The sequence below is a fragment of the Canis aureus genome, chromosome 5 (genome assembly GCF_053574225.1).
Source record: "Canis aureus isolate CA01 chromosome 5, VMU_Caureus_v.1.0, whole genome shotgun sequence".
NCBI classification, from domain to species: domain Eukaryota; kingdom Metazoa; phylum Chordata; class Mammalia; order Carnivora; family Canidae; genus Canis; species Canis aureus.
The window spans coordinates 81,777,009-81,798,699 of record NC_135615.1 but is presented as its reverse complement, the minus strand read 5'-3'; the positions used below and the strand labels follow the sequence as shown (position 1 = coordinate 81,798,699).

General features: G+C 50.4%; 1 pseudogene; it reads left to right on the top strand.

Annotated features, from left to right (window-relative positions):
- Positions 1–10,711: 10,711 nt before the first annotated feature.
- On the top strand, positions 10,712–11,592 carry LOC144313537 (histone H2A.Z pseudogene; annotated as a pseudogene).
- The last annotated feature ends 10,099 nt before the right edge of the window (positions 11,593–21,691 follow it).

Here is a 21,691-nt window from a genome sequence, read left to right as displayed (position 1 = left end):
GTGGTTTCAAACAACACATTTATTATCTTACAGTCTGGAGATCTGAGGTCTGAAATGGGTCTCACTAGGCTCATGTCAAGGTGTCAGAAGAGCAGGGTGTCTTCTGAAGGCTTTAGGACAGAATCTGTTCTCTTGCCTTTCCAGCTTCTAGAGGCCGCCCACAATTCTTGGCCAGTAACCTCTTCTTCCTCCATCTTCAGAGCCAGCAATGCAGCATCTCCAACTATTGCTCTGATTCTCTGCTTGCCTCTTCCACGTCTAAGGACCCTTGTCATTACATTGAGCCCACCTGGATAAGCCAGGCTAATTGGCCATCTCTGGGTCAGCTGGTTCATAACCTCAAGTACAACCACAACCCTGATCCCCGTCTGCATGTGAGATAAAATATTCACAGGCTCTGGGGATTAGGACGGGGACATCTTTGGGGGAAGGGGGCCTTACTCTGCCTACCGTGGGCAGCCAGGCTCTCTGACTGGGCTTTCTGGTCTTCATGAGCTGGACCACGTACGTCCCCTCTGAAATCCAGCTCGGCTCCTCAATGAGTATCACAGGGGCAGCAGGAGGAAGATGCCATTGGTGTATCCTCTGTCGGGACTGGTGTTTAGTCCTGGACCCTTGTGACACTAGGCTGAGACCCAGGATCCCATGAGTTCAGGCTGGTGGCTCTTAAGAGCACTGGGGCTTGCTCATCAAACCTGAGGACCAGGGCCTCCCCAGGCAGCCACCTGTGCTGCATTGGATGCCTGGTTCTCAGCCCTGGAAACCCCCAGGGGGACCAGGATGAGAGCTAGGTTCTTGTAGGGGCAGCCCACTTCCCCACAACACACCATGGTTTCTCTGACACAGAGGTCAGCCTTGACCCTGAAGGTTAGGGTGGGTGTCCTAGGGGAGGCTGAAGGCTGCTGCTAGGTTGGGCCAGTTGTTGATACCCCAACAGAAGGTTTCCCAGCACCCTTATGTAGTCTTCATTCATTCAAAATCTATTCAATGAGCATCTGCTCTTTGCTGGGCAAAATCTCTAACCTCGGTTTATATCTCGGGAGGCAGCAAGTAAAGAGATATATAGATCACTAGAAATTTTTTTTTAAAGATCTTATTTATTTATTCATGAGAGACACACAGAGAGAGGCAGAGACACAGGCAGAGGGAGAAGCAGACTCCCTCCGATGTGGGAGCCTGATGTGGGACTCGATCCCAGGACCCCGGGATCAGGACCTGAGCCAATGGCAGGTACTCAACCACTGAGCCACCCAGGCATCCCTAGATCACTAGGAATTGTGACAAGTGCCACGAAACAGAGCACAAGGAGTGGGGAAGAGGGGTGGGGCCTGCTTTAGCAGGTGACGGACTCTACCCAGCAGTGGAGATATTTGGGCTGAGACTGAAGAATATCACGGTTGGGCCAGCGAGGGAACAAGCTTCCAGGCATGGGGGCAGGAGGAAGCCCGGAGGTAGGGGAGGTAGGGGAGGTAGGGGAGGTAGGGAGCATTTGTGGCATAGCGGGATGAAAAGAAGACCAGGGCAGGGTGGGGGTCTGGAGTGGGGTGAGTGAGGAGGAGGCCCGTTTCCCCAGAGCCCTACCATGCCCACCTCGGAGCACACTGCCCCTCCCCGCCCCCTCCCCAGGGTCGGACTTGGGGGTGGGCAGGGTGGGGTAGAGAGTGTCCAGACACTCTGCCCACACAGCGCAGTCCCTGGGCAGAGCGGCAGAGCACAGTGGAAAGGCCACGCGCCTCGGGGATGGACGGTCCGATGCTGAACTGGTACTTCTCAGCACCGAACCTCTCTGAGTCCGTTTTCTCCTCTGCGAAATGGGTGTAATAATTGTGCTCACATGGTTCAGTGAGATGCTCAGCATAGCATCTGACACATAGTAAGTGCTCAGTAAATGTTGCCTGTTGTGTAACGTCCTCAGGCTCTCCCCAAGCCACTTCTGTGTATACAGCCCCTAATCCCCGCATTCTAGGGGGACAGAGACCCTTTGAGGCCCAGAGGTCAGATTTGGGAGGAGGGGAAGGGAAAGCCATCCTGGCAACACTCAGACGATACCCTGCTGCTCTCAGCTGCGTGAGACTGACCCAGGAGGAGGCTCCGGCCCGGACAGGAGGCGAGGGCCCGTCTTTCCTGTGCGGACGGACAACTCTGTGCGGCGCTGGGCCCTCCTGACTCCTGCTCATTCCAAGTAGGAATAAGTAACTGCAAGGCCCCGGCAGGAGGTTGCCCAACTCTCAGGTCTCCCACACCTTTGCCTGCACCCCGGAGGACGGAGCATCAGGCTGGGGCGGCTGAGGCTCCCGCTGGAGGACTGGACAGTCGGCGGGAACCACCGTTCCCTGCAAAATCGTCGTCCTGCCGTGTCTCCCACAGCCTAATGGGAGTGAGTGTGGGCCATGTGCCAGCATGCGCCAGACACCTGCCCCATGTCACCTGGTTTGCTCTCCACAACAGGCAAGCAGTTACTACTATTACCCTCACCTTATAGACAAGGAAACGGAGGCACAGAGAAGTGAAGGAACTTGCCCGGGTCCCAGAGCCATTAGGTGGGGAAGACAGTCTTGAGCCTAGACAGGTGACCCCCCAAACCCTGTCAGTGATTCTCCGTCCACCTGCACGTGAGAGTCACCTGGGAGGCTGGAAACCAGCAGGACAAGGTCTCCATGCTTGGAGGGACACTGGGATGTTGCACAAAGCTGCCCAGGGCTTCTGACCTGCAGCCGGCGTAGAGCATCAGTGACCCAGGCCATATCGCCTCCCCAGCCTCTCTGTCCCTCCTCCTGCCTGGCACCCTTCTGCGGCTCCTAGAATCAGCAAGTTCAGGGGGCCCTGGGGTCCCACACCACTCAGGCTGTGGTGGCACCTCCAACAAGCAGATGGTTCTTGCTACATTCACATTTTCTTGCAGAGCCAGTGCTTCTTAGAGAGTCATTAAAAATACAGATTTCTGGGTACCCCCCCCTCCATCCGTTGGGCTGGCCCTCCTGAGCCACTCCCCTGGGTCTAGCCATCTGGATGTTTAAAGCTTCCCAGATGGGCCCGATGGTTCTCACGGTTCTGGGTTAAAAATGTTAACTGTTTTTTGTTCACCGTGGCAAAACATCTGGACACAGCATGAACGTTTATCAAGAGGGTGTCTTTGAATTCTGGTGTGGTCGTCACCTCGGACTGTAATACTGTCATTTAGCAAGAATGAGTGGGAACGACCCCGACTGACTCGGAGGGATTTCCACAAGGCCCTGAGGGAGAAGCGTAAGACGTGGAACAGTGTGGACGGCAGGTGGTCAGCGGGGTCACGGTGAATCTCAGAGCCCCCACACCCCATGTGCACATGTGTGCGTGCAGATCGCTTTATGACTATATGACCACGGGGAAAGATATGGACTGATACACACGATGTTGTTAACATGGGCATGGAGGGGGTGGAGCCAAGCAGATAAGTAAGGGATGAAAAATATACTAAGAGGTGGGGATGATTTCACCACATGTGTAATTTATCATAATTACATGTGGTATGTATACGTATAAAAGCTATTTATTTATTTATTTATTTATTTATTTATTTATTTATTTTTATAAAAGCTTTCTTTAAAAAAAAAAAAAAAAAAAGACTGTGGCCATACTGGGAAGTCAAAGCGTAAGTTGAAGTTTCAGGACATCGTGCTGAGAAAAATGGTGCTCATGACAGCTGAGGCCCCCTAATAGAGGCTCCTCCTCTGTGGAGCTCACATTGTGGTGTCCGAAGCAGCCAATGCAGTAACACAGCACCAAATAATGCTCAGGTCATGAAACAGGGCACGTGGCTGGGAGCCCCGGGGGCCCTACCTTAGACAAGTGGTCAGGGGGCCTTCCAAGGAGGGAGACATCTCAGACTGGATTGGAAGATGGGAAGGAGCCACAGTGGAGAGAGCAGCTGGTGCCAAAGTCTTGGATGGGGGCTGGCTGTGTGTTCTAGAACCTGGCCCAAGGCCTCCAGGTGGGAATGGAGGGAGCAAGCAACCATGGGAGGGTGCTGGGACAGAGGGCAGGGCCCCATCTCTGCCGCAGGGGTGAGCTTGGCTGTGGCTCTGAGACGAGCAAAGCCCTCCACGCAGGGTATGATGTGGTTTGGTCTACATTCTTCAAGAGAATGCTCTAGATGGGGAACAGGTTTTGGGGTAAGAAACACAGGAGGAGTGGATCCCTGGGTGGCTCAGCGGTTCGGTGCCTGCCTTTGGCTCAGGGTGCAATCCTGGAGGCCCGGGATCGAGTCCTGCGTCGGGCTCCCTGCAAGGAGCCTGCTTCTCCCTCTGCCTGTGTCTCTGCCTCTCTCTCTCTCTCTCTCTGTGTCTATCATAAATAAATAAATAAATCTTTGAAAAAAAAAAAAAAAGAAACGCAGGAGGAGAGGGCAGAGACACGGGTCAGGAGGCTGTGTACTGTCAGTCAGAGAGCAGCGACTGTGTTGGGTTCACCGTTTGGGTGGAAACCAGAAACAACAAGGCTGCTGCTGGGCAAGGCCGTGGGAAGGGGAAAAGGCAGGTCCTGAGTGACCGCCAGATTGCCAGGCCGGTTGATTGATTGGTTTGCCAGGAAGCAGATCATCTACAACAAAGTCTTTAGAATGTTTCCGTAGGATTGAAAACATTAATTATGAAACGAAAACCTGTGTGGCGGGCACTGTTTTCTAAAAAGAGAGCTTTGCAAGCCCGTCTCCAGGCTCGTGGGGTGACCCTTCCCTCCCCTCTCCCACACCCAGGGGTCCTCACCAACCTGAATGTTGGGTTTACCATCGCTCACCCCCTCTTTCTCGTTGTGCCACGAACGGCAGCATCTCTGGGTACCTACTGGTCAGCGCTGCCCGGTTTTGCAGTTTACAGGCTCGCGGCCACACTCACGGCCTCAATCTGCGACTCGCTCTTTTCCTCCAACACTGTGTTGGCGGGATTCGCGCAGGGTGCGTGTCCCCGGCACTCGTGCCTTTCCACGGCTCTGTAGGATTCCATTTTGTGGATGGAGTTTGTGTTTTTCTGTCAGTGGCCGTTGGGTCCTTTCCATGGTTTACTGTCCCCAACAGCGATGCTACCAGCACTCCTGCAGGTGGGCGCATTCATGAGTCTCTCTAGGATATGTATCCAGGAGGTCTCTAGCCTCGTGGCTGGGGGAATGGTGATCCCACGGAGGAGAAAGGGAAAGGACCATTTTGGGGGTGGGGGGAGTATTCATTCAGGGAGGCTAATTGTTCCAGCGAATGGACTTGAACTTGTGTAGGGATCAGACACAGCCTGTTTTCTTCTTACCTGAGCTGACAGTCTAAGGTGTGCAGGGGTGGGGTGTGTGGGATGCAGGGGGGGAGTTCTGCTCCACACAGTCACTCAGGGGCCCAGGCTGACGGAGGCTCTGCTGTCTGCCACCCCTGCTTTCCAAGGTCACCCTGGGCGTTGGCCTCGAGCCAGCAGAAGAGAGAAGAGCGAGGGAGGAGATACGACATCACGGTGGGGACACGGTGCCTGCGTGTGGGTGCAAGGGGCTCTGGGAACACGGTCCTTGCTGGGGCAGCTGCCTGCCAAGTCGTGACCACATTACGGAAGAGGGCAAAGGACTCCTTGCTGCCCGCTAGCCTCTTCAGACCTAGAGGAGCAAGAGAGTAGGCCGAGAGAAAAGTCTCTAACTGAAGAGACGTCCCAGGTGCCAGCAGTTAGCTTCCAGCCCGGTCCTCCTCTCCCCCGTCCCCGGGCCCAGCCGACGGGTGGCTCTGGATCTCGCCCGCAGGTGGGAGCACCGTAGGCAGCTTCCTGGACAGAGATGAACGAGTCAGGGGTTCCTCAGTGGAAGCAGACGAGCGTCCTGCGTTGAGGACCTGCTGACGGATGAAGGTGTGTGCGGCAGTGCCTCTTTCTGTCTTTCCTGCTTCCTTCTTTGTGGCGATGAGGCAACTGGTGTGCCGACACGGACGTGGGCTGAGGTTTACCTGCCCGTTGCTCACAGGTGGGCACTCTGTAGGTGGGCACTTTCATTGAGCCTGGTAGGTGTTTACTGAGCACGTACTATGTATCCAGGCAATAAGGGGCAATGGTGGTAGCATAGTTAAGAGCACGGACTTGGGAGCCGGGCTGCCAGGGTTTGCTTCCTGGCTTGGCTATTGCCAGCTCCGTGACCTCGGGCAGGTTACTTAACCTCTCTGAACTTGACTTTCCTCGTTGGTAAGATGGGGAGAGTCATAGTACCTACCTCGGGCAGGGGGTGTGAGCAGTGTAGGAGATTGTCTAAAGTGCTTGGCGAAGTGCCCAGCACTCAGTAAACTGTAGCTCCGTGATGGGGGGCCACAGCTCAAAGTAACCTAAAAGACAGATGTGGGGGCGGCCCAGGTGGCTCAGCGGTTTAGCGCCGCCTTCAGCCCAGGGCCTGATCCTGGAGACCTGGGATTGAGTCCCACGTCAGGCTCCCTGCATGGAGCCTGCTTCTCCCTCTGCCTGTGTCTCTGCCTCTCTCTCTCTCTCTCCCTATGTCTCTCATGAATAAATAAAATCTTAAAAAAAAAAAAAAAGACAGATGTGGGGGTGCCTGTCGGTTAAGCATCTACACCTTTGGCTCAGGTCATGATCCCAGGGTCCTGGGATCGAGCCCCATGTTGGGCTCCCTGCTCAGCAGGGACCCTGCTTCTCCCTCTCTCTGTGCTGCTCCCCCTGCTTGTGTTCTCCGGCTTTCTCTCTCTCAAATGAATAAATAAAATCTTAAAAAAAGAGACAAATGTGGTTTGGCTCTGAAGCCTTGATTTTTCTGCGTGGCCACTAAGGAGTCTCTTACTTACCTTTTCCTAATAAGAGATTTTTTGTTTTGTTAAAGATTTTATTTATTCATGAGAGACATAGAGAGAGAGAGAGAGAGAGACAGACAGAGAGACAGACAGAGAGACAGACAGAGAGAGGCAGAGACCCAGGCAGAGGGAGAAGCAGGCTCTGTGCAGGGAGCCCGACGTGGGACTTGATCCCGGGTCTCCAGGATTAGGCCTCAGGCTGAAGGTGGTGCTAAAGCGCTGAGCCATCCGGGCTTCCCTTGTTTTGTTTGTTTTTAAGGTTAAAAGTTGGACATTTAGGAAGTCTGGCTACAGCAAAGCTTTGATGAACACAGCAGATCTGAGCAGTCTCTGCCCACTGGGAGGTGGGCTGTGGTGTCTCCCATTCGACCACCACAATGTGCCAGTGGCCACCCCCTTCCCCATGACTTAAGCTGAATAAGCAATGGGCAAGTTTTCATGAGGCCAGGGTGGAGGGGGGCTGGCTCCCTGATCCTCCAAGTGTGCCACCCCTGCCTGGGCACTGGACCAGGACCTCCTGCTTCCCAGCATTTTCTTGTTATGTTGGTGGTGAGGATTTAAGGAGGTTTTTGATGGCATATCAGAGGGCAGGAGTCACCCTTGGAGTTCCTAGAAAGGAATGCACACTCGAAAACCTAGGGTGAGTGGTATTGATGTGAGCGCTCAATGGACGTGTGTGTGTGTGTGTGTGTGTGTCATCACCCAGCAGATGAAAAGAAACCACCGTTAAGCCAACTCTCTGAAGCAATGCCATCTTTGAAGAGTTTAAGACCAGCAATGAAGTTCATGCCATAGTTTCTTTTTTGAACCTTCTCTGGGTCTTTATATGTCTCAGCATCCTGAGAAACTGCATCTCAATGTTAATTATCTTCATCTGAAACATCTCAATCACAGAAATTACAGCCGCCCCAGGGACTTCCCAGGGCTCCAGCAAGCAGGGACCTGAGCAGGGCTGGGCGGGGCGTGATTCAGAAATGAGTTTTTATGTGAGTAACCACCCACAAAGGTACTGGACAGCTCACTCATTATAGGTACTTCTTTTCTTTCTCCCTCTCTCTTTATTTTTATTCCCTTGATGAGAATTATTCCTCAAGGGATTTGAGACCATTTATCATAAGGAGACACTCGGCAAACTGATAATTTAAAAATAGAGGCACCAAAGCAGGAAGGTTTTAAGAAATAAAGGCCACAGGAAAGGACAAACGTATGACAGTGGGGACCAAGCTTGTGAGCATGGTTGAGCTCAGAATTAGGATCTGAGCTTCCCAGAAGCCCATGCAAGAAGCAGAACCTGCCATCTCCTCCTCATGATCAGCAGGAAGGCAGCGTGCCAACCGATTGCCAGCACACTCAGGCGTGGAGCGGTCAATGCCCGCAAACCCCTGCAGCAGCAAACGTGAGGAGAGAGCTCCTAAGTCTGAGCCTCCATTTCTCATCTGTAAAGTGCGAACGGTGCTTATCTTCCCAGATTGTTTGAGGGCTAGAGCCATGCCTGGCAGACCGCGAGCATCCAACAGATACTCATTTCTTTACTTTCCATTCTCCACCTCCTGTAGGATTCGTGCCTTATTCATCCTCCTGACAGCAGTTACTTAATCCTGGCTCCTGTTTTATATGGGCACAATCATCCCTGCTTGTGTATCCAGCTCAGGGGTAGATTCTGAATGAGTGGGTGTCGACCCTGACTTCACTCAGCTCGCAGATTAGTAGTGGAGCAAGGTGGACAGACAATTGCAACATGACACGACAAGTACAACGATCTGGGCCGAATAATAATGTCCGTATTTTAGCACTTAATCTGAGCTAGGTACTGTCCTTGATGAGAACAGCAGGAAAGAGGAAACTTGTGGACACAGTAATGAATTCATAAGTACAAAAATTATAAGCAGGGGCATCTGGATGGCTCAGTCGTTGAGCATCGGCCTTCGGCTCAGGTCATGACTCCCGGGGTCCTGGGATCAAATCCCGCATCAGGCTCCCTGCATGGAGCCTGCTTCTCCCTCTGCCTGTGTCTCTGCCTCTTTCTCTGTGTCTCTCATGAATAAATAAATAAAATCTAAAAAAAAAATTATAAGCAAAACGTTAGCAAACTAAATTCAAAAAGGATATACCATCAGATCAGATTAAATGGATCCTAGGAATGCAGAGTTTTGCCTTAGAAAATCAATTCGACGGATTAATAGATCAAGGACAATTTACACAATGATCTTGATAAATCAGGAAAAAACAGTTGATAAAATTTCCACTTGTGACTAAAATAAAACTTAAACTAACCTTAAAAAGGAGCTCCTTTAACCTTTAAAGAAAGATTTACTACAGGGCTTCTCACAGCGAGGTCCCCAGACCAGCAGCGTTCAGCACTGCCAGGGAACTTGTCCAAGAAGAAGCCCTCAGGCCTCTCCCAGACCTACTGGATCTGAAACTCTAGGGTCAGGGTGTGGAGGTGGGGAGCAGCAGGCTGTGTTTTAATGAGCCCTCTGGGTAACCCTGGTACAGCTGGACTTCGAGAACCACTGGCCTACAAGAAACCCACATCAACAATTACACTTAATGAGTGATGTTGAAACTACCCTCATAGGATCAGAGAGGATCAAGGCGAGACAAGAGCCCTATTGTCATCACTTCTACTCTGCATTGAACCGAAAGTTCGTGCAGTACAGTCAGGCAAGAGAAAGAAATGCAAGTTCTAAGGACTGGAAAGGAATGATTACATATAGAAAATCCAAAAGAATCTACAAGCTGTAAGAGCTAATAAGAGAGTTTAGCAAGGCTATTGCTATAAAACCAATACACAGAGATAAATTGTATTTCTTTAAAAAAAAAGATTTTATTTATTTATTTGAGAGAGAGAATGAACAGGGAGAGTGGCAGAGGGAAAGGGAGAAGCAGACTCCCCGCTGAGCCTGGCCGAAGGCAGACGCTTAACCAATTGAGCCACCCAGGCGCCCTGATGAATTGTATTTCTATATACCAAACAGTAAGTAGAAAATTTTAAAGTTAAATATGCCAATCATAATAGCAATAAAAAAGTAAAAAAATAAAACAAAAACCAGAAAATAAATCTAACCAAAGAAGTGCAAGACCTCTATGGGGTACGCTACACAACAGAACTACAAACACTGGAGGAGGTCTGAATGAAGGGAGAGAGATGCCATGCTCATGGATGGAAAGCTCCATATCGAAAAGATGTCCCTCAGGGGCACCTGGGTGGCTCTGTTGGTTAAGCATCTGCCTTCGGCTCAGGTCATGGTCCCAGGGTCCCAGGATGGAGCCCTGCTCGGGGGGGAGCCTGCTTCTCCCTCTCCCTCTGATCCTCCCCCTGCTTGTGCTCTCTCTCTCTTTTGCACTCTCTCTCTCTCTCTCAAATAAATAAATAAATAAATAAATAAATAAATAAATAAATAAAATCTTTTAAAAAAGAAGGATGTTACTCCTCCCTGAGATCTACAAATTGATGCAAACCCGGTCAGAACCATTGCAGGTTGTGTGTGTGTGTGTGTGCAGAACTTAAAAACCGATTCTAAAATTTGCATACAGTGCAAAGAGCCAAGAAGAGCTAAGTGAGTCGTTAAGGTGGGAGGATGAGAGAATGTGCTCCACCAGGTTTAAGACTCATTGGAAAGCTCTAGTAATGAAGGTCACATAGAGTTCATGCAGAGAGAGACAAATAGTCCAACTACCCAGATCAGAGGGCCGGATATTTTATTATTACGTGGTAGGTAGGAGTGGCTCATACATCCTATGGGCTGGTCTGTCAGCACATGTATTACTGATACATTTTCTCCCAGTTTGTGGTTTACTTTTTTATGTGCTTAATCTGTCTTTCAATAAGTGGAAGTTCTTCGCTTTCATATAGTTAATCATTCCTTTCCTTTATCGTTCTGTTCTTTGCGGACCACTATCTAGAATATATAAAGGAGTCCTTGGCAGTTTGAATCCCGGTGCGACGACGGAGTAGGCGGTGGGATCTCGCTGGCTGTCTGACTAGTCCTTTCTCTGCCTTGCTTGTTTGAGCTTCAGCAGAATTCGAAATGGCTGGCGGTAAGGCTGGGAAGGACTCCGGAAAGGCCAAGACAAAGGCAGTTTTCCGCTCACAGAGAGCCGGCTTGCAGTTCCCGGTGGCCCATATTCATCGACACCTGAAATCTAGGACGACCAGTCATGGACGTGTGGGTGCGACTGCCGCTGTGAACAGTGCAGCCATCCTGGAGTACCTCACTGCAGAGGTACTTGAATTGGCAGGAAATGCACTGAAAGACTTGAAGGTAAAGTGTATTATCTCTCGTCACTTGCAACTTGCTATTCCTGGAGATGAAGAATTGGATTCCCTCATCAAGGCTACAATTGCTGGTGGTGGTGTTATTCCACACTCCCACAAATCTCTGATTGGGCAGAAAGGACAACAGAAGACTGTTTAAAGGATGCCTGGATTCCTTATTATCTCAGGACTCTCTATCTTCCACTTAACAGCTGTCCAGTGTTGGTGATGCCAGTGGACTGTATCTCTGTGAAAAACACAATTTTGCCTTTTTGTAATTCTATTTGAGCAAGTTGTAAGTTTAATTAGCTTTCCAACCAACCAAATTTCTGCATTTGAGTCTTAACCATATTTAAGTGTTACTGTGGCTTCAAAGAAGCTATTGATTCTGAAGTAGTGAGTTTTGATTGAGTTGACTGTCTTTAAAAAACTGTTTGGATTTTAATTGTGATGCAGAAGTTATAGTAACAAACATTTGGTTTTGTACAGACATTATTTCCACTCCAGTGGATAAGCTCAATAAAAGTCACATCCAAAAAAAAAAAAAAAAAAAAAAAAGTCCTAACCATTCAATAAAGATAAGAAAAAGAGAAATAGAGAAATAATCCTATGGAAAAAAAAAGATAAAACTATGAGTGAGCCCTTCACAAAACAGAAAACACAGATTTCCAATAAGGAAAGGACGGAAGATGGAAGGATTTCAGCCTCGTTTGTAATCAGGGGGACTCAGATGCACACCGCGATGATACACTATCACACGCCCACCAGGTAGGCCAAAATAAGTAGATACCTGAAGGGCAATGGTTAGCGAGGATGCAGAACAACTGAAACATCATAAACTGCTAGTGGGGATGACAGGGGTGCAACTACTTGAAAAACAGTTTGTGGCTACCCAGTGAATTAAAACTGCCACACCCTCTGCGAGAAATTTGGCTCCTAGGTACATGCCTGTGCCCCGAGAGACATGAATGTTCATGGCAGCAGTAGCCAAATGATCCCCAGACTGGAAATAATGCCCGTCGCCAGCGGGACGGATAGCTAAATTGTTGGACGTTCCCATGACGGAATATTGGAGAGCAATGACGAAACCATCTATAGCTCACATGGCCACATGGACGCATTTCACAACCACGACCCTGAGTGGAAGAAGCAAGTCACAAAGGAATGAAGCCTGCTTCCGTTTTCATCACATCCAACCAGATAGAACTAATCAATATGGCAAAGATGTAAAGAAAAAGTGAAGGAATAATGACTGAAAGATTTGCCTAATGGTTAGTTCAGGGCTGGGAGGGGGATGCAGTGAGGGAGGGGCCCCCAAATAGCTTCAGAGCTACTGAAGGCTTTCTATTTCTTAACCCAAGTGGGGTTTCCACGGTGTCCACGTTGTTGTTATTCCTGGAAGTGGTTGTCTGTGCAGGCCCTCCTCCGTGGGCATGCTATGATCTACGATTTGAAGCACCGAACCGCAGAATGCACGCACGAGTGGGTCGAGTTCATCAGCACAGCTCCCACTGGCCGGAAGAAGCGCAGATCCCCGCCTCCAGCAGGCAGACAGCAGAGGATTTGCCACCCCTTGTAAAGGGTCCCTGGGGGCGGCTGCCAGCTGCTCTGAAGTCCCGAAGGTCAGAGAAGAGGGCACACTGGTGACCAGACCACAATGCCATCGCCGAGCCGCCTCCCCTCCGGAAGAGTCCCTGAGTGTATGTGGGTGGAGGGCAGCTGTGTCAGGAAAGCCTTGACTATCTCCTGGTGGGGGCGGGTGGGTGGGCTTGGGGGAAAGAGGAAGGACAAGTCACAGGAGGTAGAGGTCTTAAATCAGGGTCCCTGGGTGGGTTCCAGGGGGTCCATGAACCCAGCGTTTTGCTCTATGCAAAATGTTCTATGTGCATTTTTCAGGGAGAATGTGTCCGCAGCTGTCTCCTGCTCCTTGAAGGAGTGGGGATGCCCCAGGCTTCCCGTAGCAGATGCTGTCAGTGCCCCCCACGCCCCTGCCATCCCCTCCCTCTTCAATTCAGAGACCTGGCCTCAGAGTAGCAGCACTAGCACTTCGTCTGAAGCCTTCTCTGGCCATCAGAGCAGCATCAGAGCAGGGTGACCAGAAACCAGGGGACTGGTGCCTGCAGGAGCCGCCCTCAAGCAGTAAGTGATGGGAATGGGTGTATAAATGCCCCCGCCCCCTTGCCGCTGGGGTGGGCTAGCTTTGGGGCACTGGTCCACACTCTCCAGCACCCCCAGTGGCTTAAGCTCTACCACCCTCAAGTGGTGACCATGGCAACCAGCTTACTAACCCACCTTCATTGGCTCCCCTTCCCTGTCTCACTTTCCCATCCATCCTAGTGTATCCTATATCTCCTGGATAGAGTACTTGCACTCAAATCCTTGCCCTAGAATATACATATCTGAGAAAGACAGACAGAGAGAGAGAGAGAGAGAGAGAGATCTTCTTGGTTCTGTTTCTTGGACCTCTGTCTCATGTTCCTTGAAGGCAAGGACCCTTCTACCATATGCATCCCTAATACCTGGCACAACACCTGGCGCAGAGGGGGGTTCAGCAGGTGTCTATTGAAGAAATGTAAATCAGAAGACCAAAGAGTCTGGGAGCTTTTATTGCCCTCCACAATTGGCCAGTAAAGCCTTGTGGTTAAGACTTTGCAATCACCTCGATCTGGATTCAAATGCTGACTTCTCTTACCGCCAGTTTGTGTGATCTTGTTCTAGTCACTCAAGTTTTTCGAGCTCAATTTCCTGGCCTACAAATTCCCTTCCTTGTGCGGTTGCCCCGAGGATCACATGAGGAGGTGTAGGTCAGTGGCTTGGCCTGGAGTCTGCCCAGAACTCGGTCCCCTGTCATCTCTGTTAGTGGCTGGAGACCACAGACAGCAGGACTGTAACGTTCTTTGCACTGAGATGCTTAAGGAAGCTCTATGTTGGGATAGCCTACTGGAAATCAGAACATCCCAGAAAAATTCAGGCCTGGATTCCTTTAAGACCTGGGGAGAGGGTCTGGCACACAGTGAGTGCTCAGTAAATAGAACGGATAGATGGTGCACAAATAGTATATTGCAGCCTCCTGAGGCCGACATCCCCAGAAGGACCAGCCACCAACAAGTCAGGCCCTGCCAAGACCTCACCACAGAGGCACCCAGCCCCGCCTTTTGGCTTCCTGGTTGGGTGTGAATCCACTGAGCAAACAAATTCCTCAGAAGATCATCACCCAAGCCTGGCTGAGAAGAATGTGAGGTGTCAGTGTTATTTTAAACCGGTGCTAGGTTCAAGTTTACACGGCAATGTTATTTTAATGTAGCTCCGGGTTCAACCTTCAAACTGCTGCTGGAGAAATGCAATCATGGTCTAATGAGAAAAAGCAAAGCAATGGTGAGGACACACATTGCCTGCAGCTCCCGGCCCTGGCTCATTCCTTCCCTAACGTCTCTCCTGATCAGAGCGGCTCAACAGCATCAGCAACTGGGTGGCAAACATCTGGAACATTTATCAACCTCATTACGAGCTAACTAAACACAAAGTACCGCCATCAGAATAGCAGAAACAAAACCCCCTGAAAAGATTGTCAGGAAGGTGAGGGAGGTTGAGCGGTCTCGTAAGCTGCTTATACGGATATGATTTGATCGCACAGTTCTTGGGAAAGCAGTTTCAAGTATTAGGAATTATACCTCTAGGAAAATACACAAGAAAGGTATCCTACTCAAAGACAAATGCTTATTCGAGATTCATAATAGCAAAAAAAATGAGAATCGTGCTCGGTCAAAATGTGAAAAGCATTTGAGGCTGGGTAAGAAAATGTGATACCTCCATTTCGTGCCATGTAGGAAACCTCCAAGGATTTTATGGTCATGTGACAAATACCTCTCTTGTATTAAGTGAAAAAAAATCTGGCTGCAGAAGGAAGTGATCTGTGAAATGGCAAAATGAATAAATGGGGGTAGTTGTAGTAATCGTTGCCCATGGAAAGGGATTACATTAGGCACGATTTGCTTTGCAGACATCTTTTACTATTTAAATGTATGAATGAAAGAAGAAAAGAAAACGGATTTATACATACAAGATAGAAAGTTGTCTGACTCCTAGAAAGTGAAAAAACTGCTTGACTGTGTTGGGTTTTCCTTGGTAATTCCGATACCGAGATCCAAGGGCAGAAGTGTTGGGACTTCTTTCTTGGAGGCTGGCATTGTAATGATCTTGCTGTCTTCCGTGTAGTGGGCATCCTCCCCCAGCATTGGTTATTGGTATCCGGTGTTCTGCTCGACCAAAGCCCATGTAATCCACCACGTAATAGGCTAAAGAGGAAAAATCTTACCCTCATATCAATGGATGCCAAAAGAGCATTTGAAAAAATCCAATGGTCATTCATGATTAAACCTCTGTAAATTAGAGATAGAAAGGTACTTCCTCAGTCTGATAAAGAGCATCTGCCAAACAAAACAAAACTACAGTTAACAACATATGTAACAGTGAAAGATTGAATGCTTTCCTCGCAAGACTGAGAACAAGACAAGGATGACCATTCTCACCACTAGTCTCCAACCCAGCACTGAAAGTTCTAGCCAGTGTGATAAAGCCGGGAAAGAAATAAAAGATATACAAACAAGGAGGGAGGAAATAAAACTGCCTGTAATTGTGGAAACCGTAATTATCTACCTAGGAAATTCCAAGGAATCTACAAAAAAAAAAAAAAAAAAAAAAACAAGAACCCTAGAGCTAATGAGTTCAGCAAGGTCACAGAATACAAGACCAACACATAAAAATCACTTTGTATTTTAATATACTAGCAATGAACATGTCGATGCTGAAATTAAAAATACAAGACCAGGGGTACCTGGGTGGCTCAGTTGGTTAAGCACTCAACCCTTGGTTTCGTCTCAGGTCGTGATCTCAGGGTTGCGAGATCAAGCCCCGAGTTGGGCTCCATACTCAGCGGGGGAATCTGCTTAAGATTCTCTCTCTCCCTCTTGCTCCGGCCCTCCCCACCATGTGTGTCCCCCCTCTCTCTAAAATAAATAAATAAAACTTAAAAATAAAAAGAAATAAAAATACAAGAAGGACAAACATTATATGGTCTCATTCATTTGGGGAATATAAATAATAGTGAAAGGGAATAGAGGGGAAGGGAGAAGAAATGGGTAGGAAACATCAGAAAGGGAGACAGAACATGGAAGACTCCTAACTCTGGGAAACCAACTAGGGGTGGTGGAAGGGGAGGAAGGCGGGGGGTGGGGGTGACTGGCGGGCACTGAGGGGGGCACTTGACGGGATGAGCACTGGGTGTTATTCTGTAGGTTGGCAAATTGAACACCAATAAAAAATAAATTTATTATTAAAAAAAAAGAACTGAGTAGTCAAAGCACATCATATAGATATGATTGTGTAATATTGGTCCTGTTGTGTCTGGCTTCTTTCAGATAGCGTAAGGTTTGCAAGGTTCATTCATGTTGTACCACGTGCCAGAATTGTATTCTTCTTACGGGCTGAAAGATGTTCCATACTTTATTCATCTGTGATTTTTTGTTTTTGATGGACATTGGGGTTGTGTCCACATTTTGGCGACTGTAAATAGAGCTTTATGACAATTGGTGTAAAAAAAAAAGAAATAAAAATACAAGACCATTTATAGTCACTCCACTAAAATGAAATCCTTAGGTAGAAATCCAACAAAACACGTTCAAGGTTTATGTGCTGGAAGCTCTAAATACCTGGGAGGCGCTGTGTTCGTGGATTGGAAAACTCAGCATAGCGAGGTGTCAACCCTCTGCAAACGGATATCCAGGTTTTGGTGCAGTCACTGTCAGAATCCCAGCAAGATTGTCTGCAGATACAGGCAAGATTATTCTAAAATCCTATGGAAGGACAAAGAAACTGTAATAGCTAAAATGCTTTTGAAAAAGAATAAAGTGGGAGCAGTGAGTCCACCCAATTTCAAGGTACAGCTATAGGAATCAGGACTGTGCTTGGTCGGGGAACACACACACAGGTCAATAGAACAGAAGAGAGAACCCAGAAACAGCCCACACGGTGCGGCAAACTGATTTTTTGACAAAGTTGCAAAGGCAGTTCAAGGGAGGAAAGAAAGTCTTTTTCAACAAATGGTTGATGAAGCAAAGGATGCATCTTAAAATAAACAGTTTTCTATTCAAGAAGATACGGTTTTTCTTGTGCACCTCCTCTGCACCAGACAGTAGTTTAAGCACCAGGGAACACAAAGGAAAGCCCCTGTTTTGAGGTGCTGGCATTCTCATGGTCATGGTCCCCAGGAAATTCTGGGTGCTGGAGGAGGAAGGTGGGCACTGGGACCACAGACAAGGTGGAAGCCAGCTCCAGAAAAGGAATGCGGACCCAGTGACTTCATCTGGCGGGGTCGCCCTCCTTTGCTCAAAGATGGCATCGTGGAAGTTCGCAGGCTTTTGATGCCACCTCCCATCTCTGTCCCCGGCATAACGCTCACCCACCGATGACTAGCAGGTGTCCTCCCTTCATCAGGTTGCTGTGCGCTCCACCTCAACGGGCGCAGTAAGCATGCTGCGGCGTGGGGCCTGGCTCGTGTCAGTCACCATGTCGCCCTGCGTGCCCGTGAGTGTTTGCAGAGCCTACAGGGGTTCTGTGAAGGAGAGCAGAGAGGTGCTGGGCCCGACAGAGCTGGGGAGCAGAGAGAGGGAGCAAGGACCCCCTCCCCCCTGGGGCAGTCACACTGTACTTAGACAAACACCTTTGTGGGAAGGTAAGATTTGCCAGTTTCTACCAATCTGAATGATCTAGACACACTCCCAATTTTCTGCTTGAGGTTATGGAGAAGTTGGGGGTTGTTTGTGCTGGAAGGGGTTTCAGAGCTCATCGGCCAAGGGACCTGACCGGGAGGCAGCTGCGTGGCAGGCAGGTGGGACAAGGGGCAAAGTGAGACCCAAGTGTCACCACTTCCGATCTGCGTAACCTTGGGCAAGTTACCTACGCCCTTCCAAGACTCAATTTCTTCCTCTGGAAAGTGGGGAGAGCGTAATTCAGACATTAAGGTCGGTATGAGGATCGGAGAGGATGCAGTGTCAGTGGCCTGGCACGGGCGAGGACCCCAGTGGAGAGCAGAGCGTGCCAGGCAAAGGTGGATTTGGAACCTGCTCAGGGGCCAGGCGACCTTGAGCACGGGGCTTCACTCCTCTGTAGAAATTGGATCATAAGTCCTGCCCTCTGGGTTAGAGTGGAAATTGGAAATAATATAGCTGAGGACCTGGTGACAAATTTGGCTCCTAGCGGATATATAATAGACTCTGGTCTCTGTTATCACCCCGGGTCCTGGCAAATCTATTTTAAATAAAGCCTAACCTCGCCTCTGAGAGAGTGCCAGGCACTTGGGAGGCATTTGATAAATATTTGTTGAGTGAAGAGCTAAGTATGTGGATCTGAACTCTAACTGTGAATGAGCAGCGCTGAAGGAATGGCTGAGTCATCCACTCCGAACACAAGTGGTGCTACCCCCAGTCTCGGGGTCTCAGGGAGAGACCAATACCAGTTCCTCTTCCCAATGACATCACCATCACGTGGAGGAAAGGCATATATCCAGGGCAGAGGCTGGGGCATCAGCTCAGGGGCCGGAGGGCATTGGGCAACCCCAACACGACCTTGCTTCCTCCACTGCGTAGCCCCGCCGGTGATTCCGCCTTTCTGCAGGGACAAGGGCCCCTTCCTGCAGCGTTTCTGGCCTGGGCTCTGAGCCAGCTGCCCTCATGTACCAGTTTGCTCCCCAAACTTCCCGAAGTCAATGCCTTCCGCAAGGTAACAGCCAGGCCGGGCTCTGAGGGATCCTCGCAGGAAGCTGTCCTTCGCGGCCCCCACCCTGGGGTCCAGTATGGGGCTGGGTGCTGGAGAAGACCGCAGTCTTCAGCTGCGATGTTTAATGAGCACCTACTATGAGTCAGGAGCTGTTCTAGGCTCCGGGGTGCAGGTGAGACCTACAGAAGCTCTGCTCTCATGGTTGATTAGGGAACAGACGTTGAAACACATACACATAATGAGAAGCTATGGGAAATTTCAGGAAAAAACCAAAATGCCCAGTAAGAGAATAAAGAGAAGCAAAGATCAACCCATGAAGTCCCTGCAAAACAGCCACAGACATGGATGCAATTTGTTGTTTTTTTTTTTTAATATTTTATTTATTTATTTGAGAGAGAGAGAGAGAGACAGCAGGGGAGGGCCAGAGCAGGAGGGAGAAAGAATCCCAAGCAGACCCTGTGCTGAGCATGGAGCCTGACTCAGAGCTCGATCCCAGAGCCTTGAGAACGTGATCTGAGCTGAAACCAAGAGTCGAACGCTTAGCTGACCGAATCACCCACGCGCCCAGACATGGAGGCGGTTTGTGCATCACAACGTGGTTTATATGCTGGAAATCTGCAAACAGCCTTTGGGTCCAACTGTGCTGCAGACTGAATCGTGGCTCCCCCCAAATTCCTAAGTTGAAGCCTTAACCCCCAGTGTGGTATTTGGACAGGGGTCGGTCCACAGTAGGTAATCCGTCGTGAGGGTGGGCTCCTCTGCCCGCCTCCCCGCCCCCACTCGCCATGCAATAGCACGACGAGAGGACACCTGCAAGCCAGGAGGAGGGTCCCCGCAGAACTCCACCGCGCTGGCCCCGGGATCTCGGGCTCCCAGAACTGCGAGAAGATACATTTTGGTAGTTTAGGGCCCCAGCCTAGGCTATTTTGCGATGCTGCCGAGCCAGGACAGGGAGCAGTGGTGCAACGATGCAGCCGGGGTGCTGGCACGGGCGGTGTCCACGCTCCCCGACGGTCTGTGTGCCCTCAGCCCTGCCCGGCCCACTTTCATCCCTGCTCTGCCAGCCGGAGCATATGAGTCTGCAAAAAGGCTTTGCTTCTGACGTATGGCTGCTTTCCGCGTGTGCGGGTGTGCAAGCATGTGTGTGTGTGTGAGAGAGAGAGACAAGGCTGGTTTCTCACAATGACCGTCTGTGCTCATTTCCTAGGGAAGCTCTAGATGTTGATGTTCCCGCAGATTTATCCTTTTCAGCTTGGTCCTCTCCAATTCCAGAATCGTGTGTCCAACCAACGGCCTGCAGGGTGTCCCCACACAGACTCGAATAGACAGCCCATGCTCAGCGTCGCCAGGACCAAACTCCTGATCGCCACGCCGCCTGCAAGCCCGGCCCTCCACAGCCCTCCCTGTCAGTAGGTGCCTGCTCCATCCCTCCGGGGGCTCAGGCCTCCCTGGATCTTGGAGAACCCCCTGATTCCTGATGGAACCCCCTGATGGCCCCCATCGGGTCCATGTCAATCCTACTAGCTGTAGGGTCAGTGTAGGTCTGAGCACTTCTCACCTCCTCCGCTGCCAGCACTGTGGTCTGGCCGCATCATCTACCACCTGCCGGAGGGCAAAGGCCTCCTCGCTGGTCTCCTCATGGTTGATTATCCCACAGCAGCCAGACAGATCAGACCATGGGCCTCCTTGGCTCAAAACGTCCCTATGTCTCCCACATGGTTTAGGGTAGATGCCAAAGTCCTCGCAGTGCCTGCAAGGCCCTCTGTGATCCGCCCCCCAGCTCCTAGCACTGTCCCCCCTGCCCCTTCCTCCACTGCATTCCAGCCACACTGGTCTCCTGCTTTCTTGAACCCCCTCAGGGCCTTTGCACTGGTTGTGCTGGCCTTAAATATCCACATTGCCATCTCCCTCAGATGTCACCTCCTCTGACCACCCTAATTTGAAATCACAATCCACCCCTTGCCGTGCCCTATCGTTTCATTTTTCCGCAATGCTAACATACTGTGCAATTCACTTATTTATTGCCTATTGGCTGTCTCTTTCTATTAAAAAAAGAAAAGCTCCTACGAAGGCCGGATATTTGTCTGCTTTGTTCACTTTGCATCCTCAGCGCCCGGAACAGGCCTGGCAAACAGTAGGCAACCAAGAAATATTTGTTGAGTTGATAAAACTGCTTTGGGCTTGTTCTCTCTGTGGCTTATTCATAGCCAATGTGAACCCCCAAGATGCTGAAGAAAAACAGGGCAAAAAGGAAAAATAGAAAATCACCCCCGGAGGCCTAAGGCTTAGGGTAGAGCCCAGCCCTACCGCTGATGTGCTGGGTGACAGTGGGCATGTCAGCCCTCTCGGCGCCTCGGGCCCCGTCCACAGGGTGACTGGATCTGGTGGTGAGGGCCTTCTTGGGTCTGGCGGTGACAGCCCCCTCTCCCGGCTTCCGTCCGGAGCTCAAACTAGTCCTAACCCCGTGACCAGCTGGAGAAAGTGGGTTCATTAGGCCCAGCTGTGTGCAAGGAGCCACGGGGCTGCGCCCCGGCGTCAGTGACCGGCTCATCCGCCCGCACAGAAGAGGGGCTCTGGGCCTGGAGAAGGTGGTCTGGGGCCCGGACGCGCTCTCTACGGTTGGGGAGACTCGGGGGTATCACTTGGCTTCTCTGTGCCTCAGTTTCTTCTGTCACGTGAGAACGATGGTGGTTCCGACCTCGGGGAGCTACCGTGGGGACCCGGTGGGGGGAGGATGACGGCGTTTACCCCACGTGCCTCATGGGGTTAGTCGTCTGGCACACAGAAGGCGGTGAGCTGTCACGCGGGGGCCCAGCCTGCAGGGACCTGTCCCAGGCCACGCGCGTCTTCGAATGTGTTGCCGGGGAGTG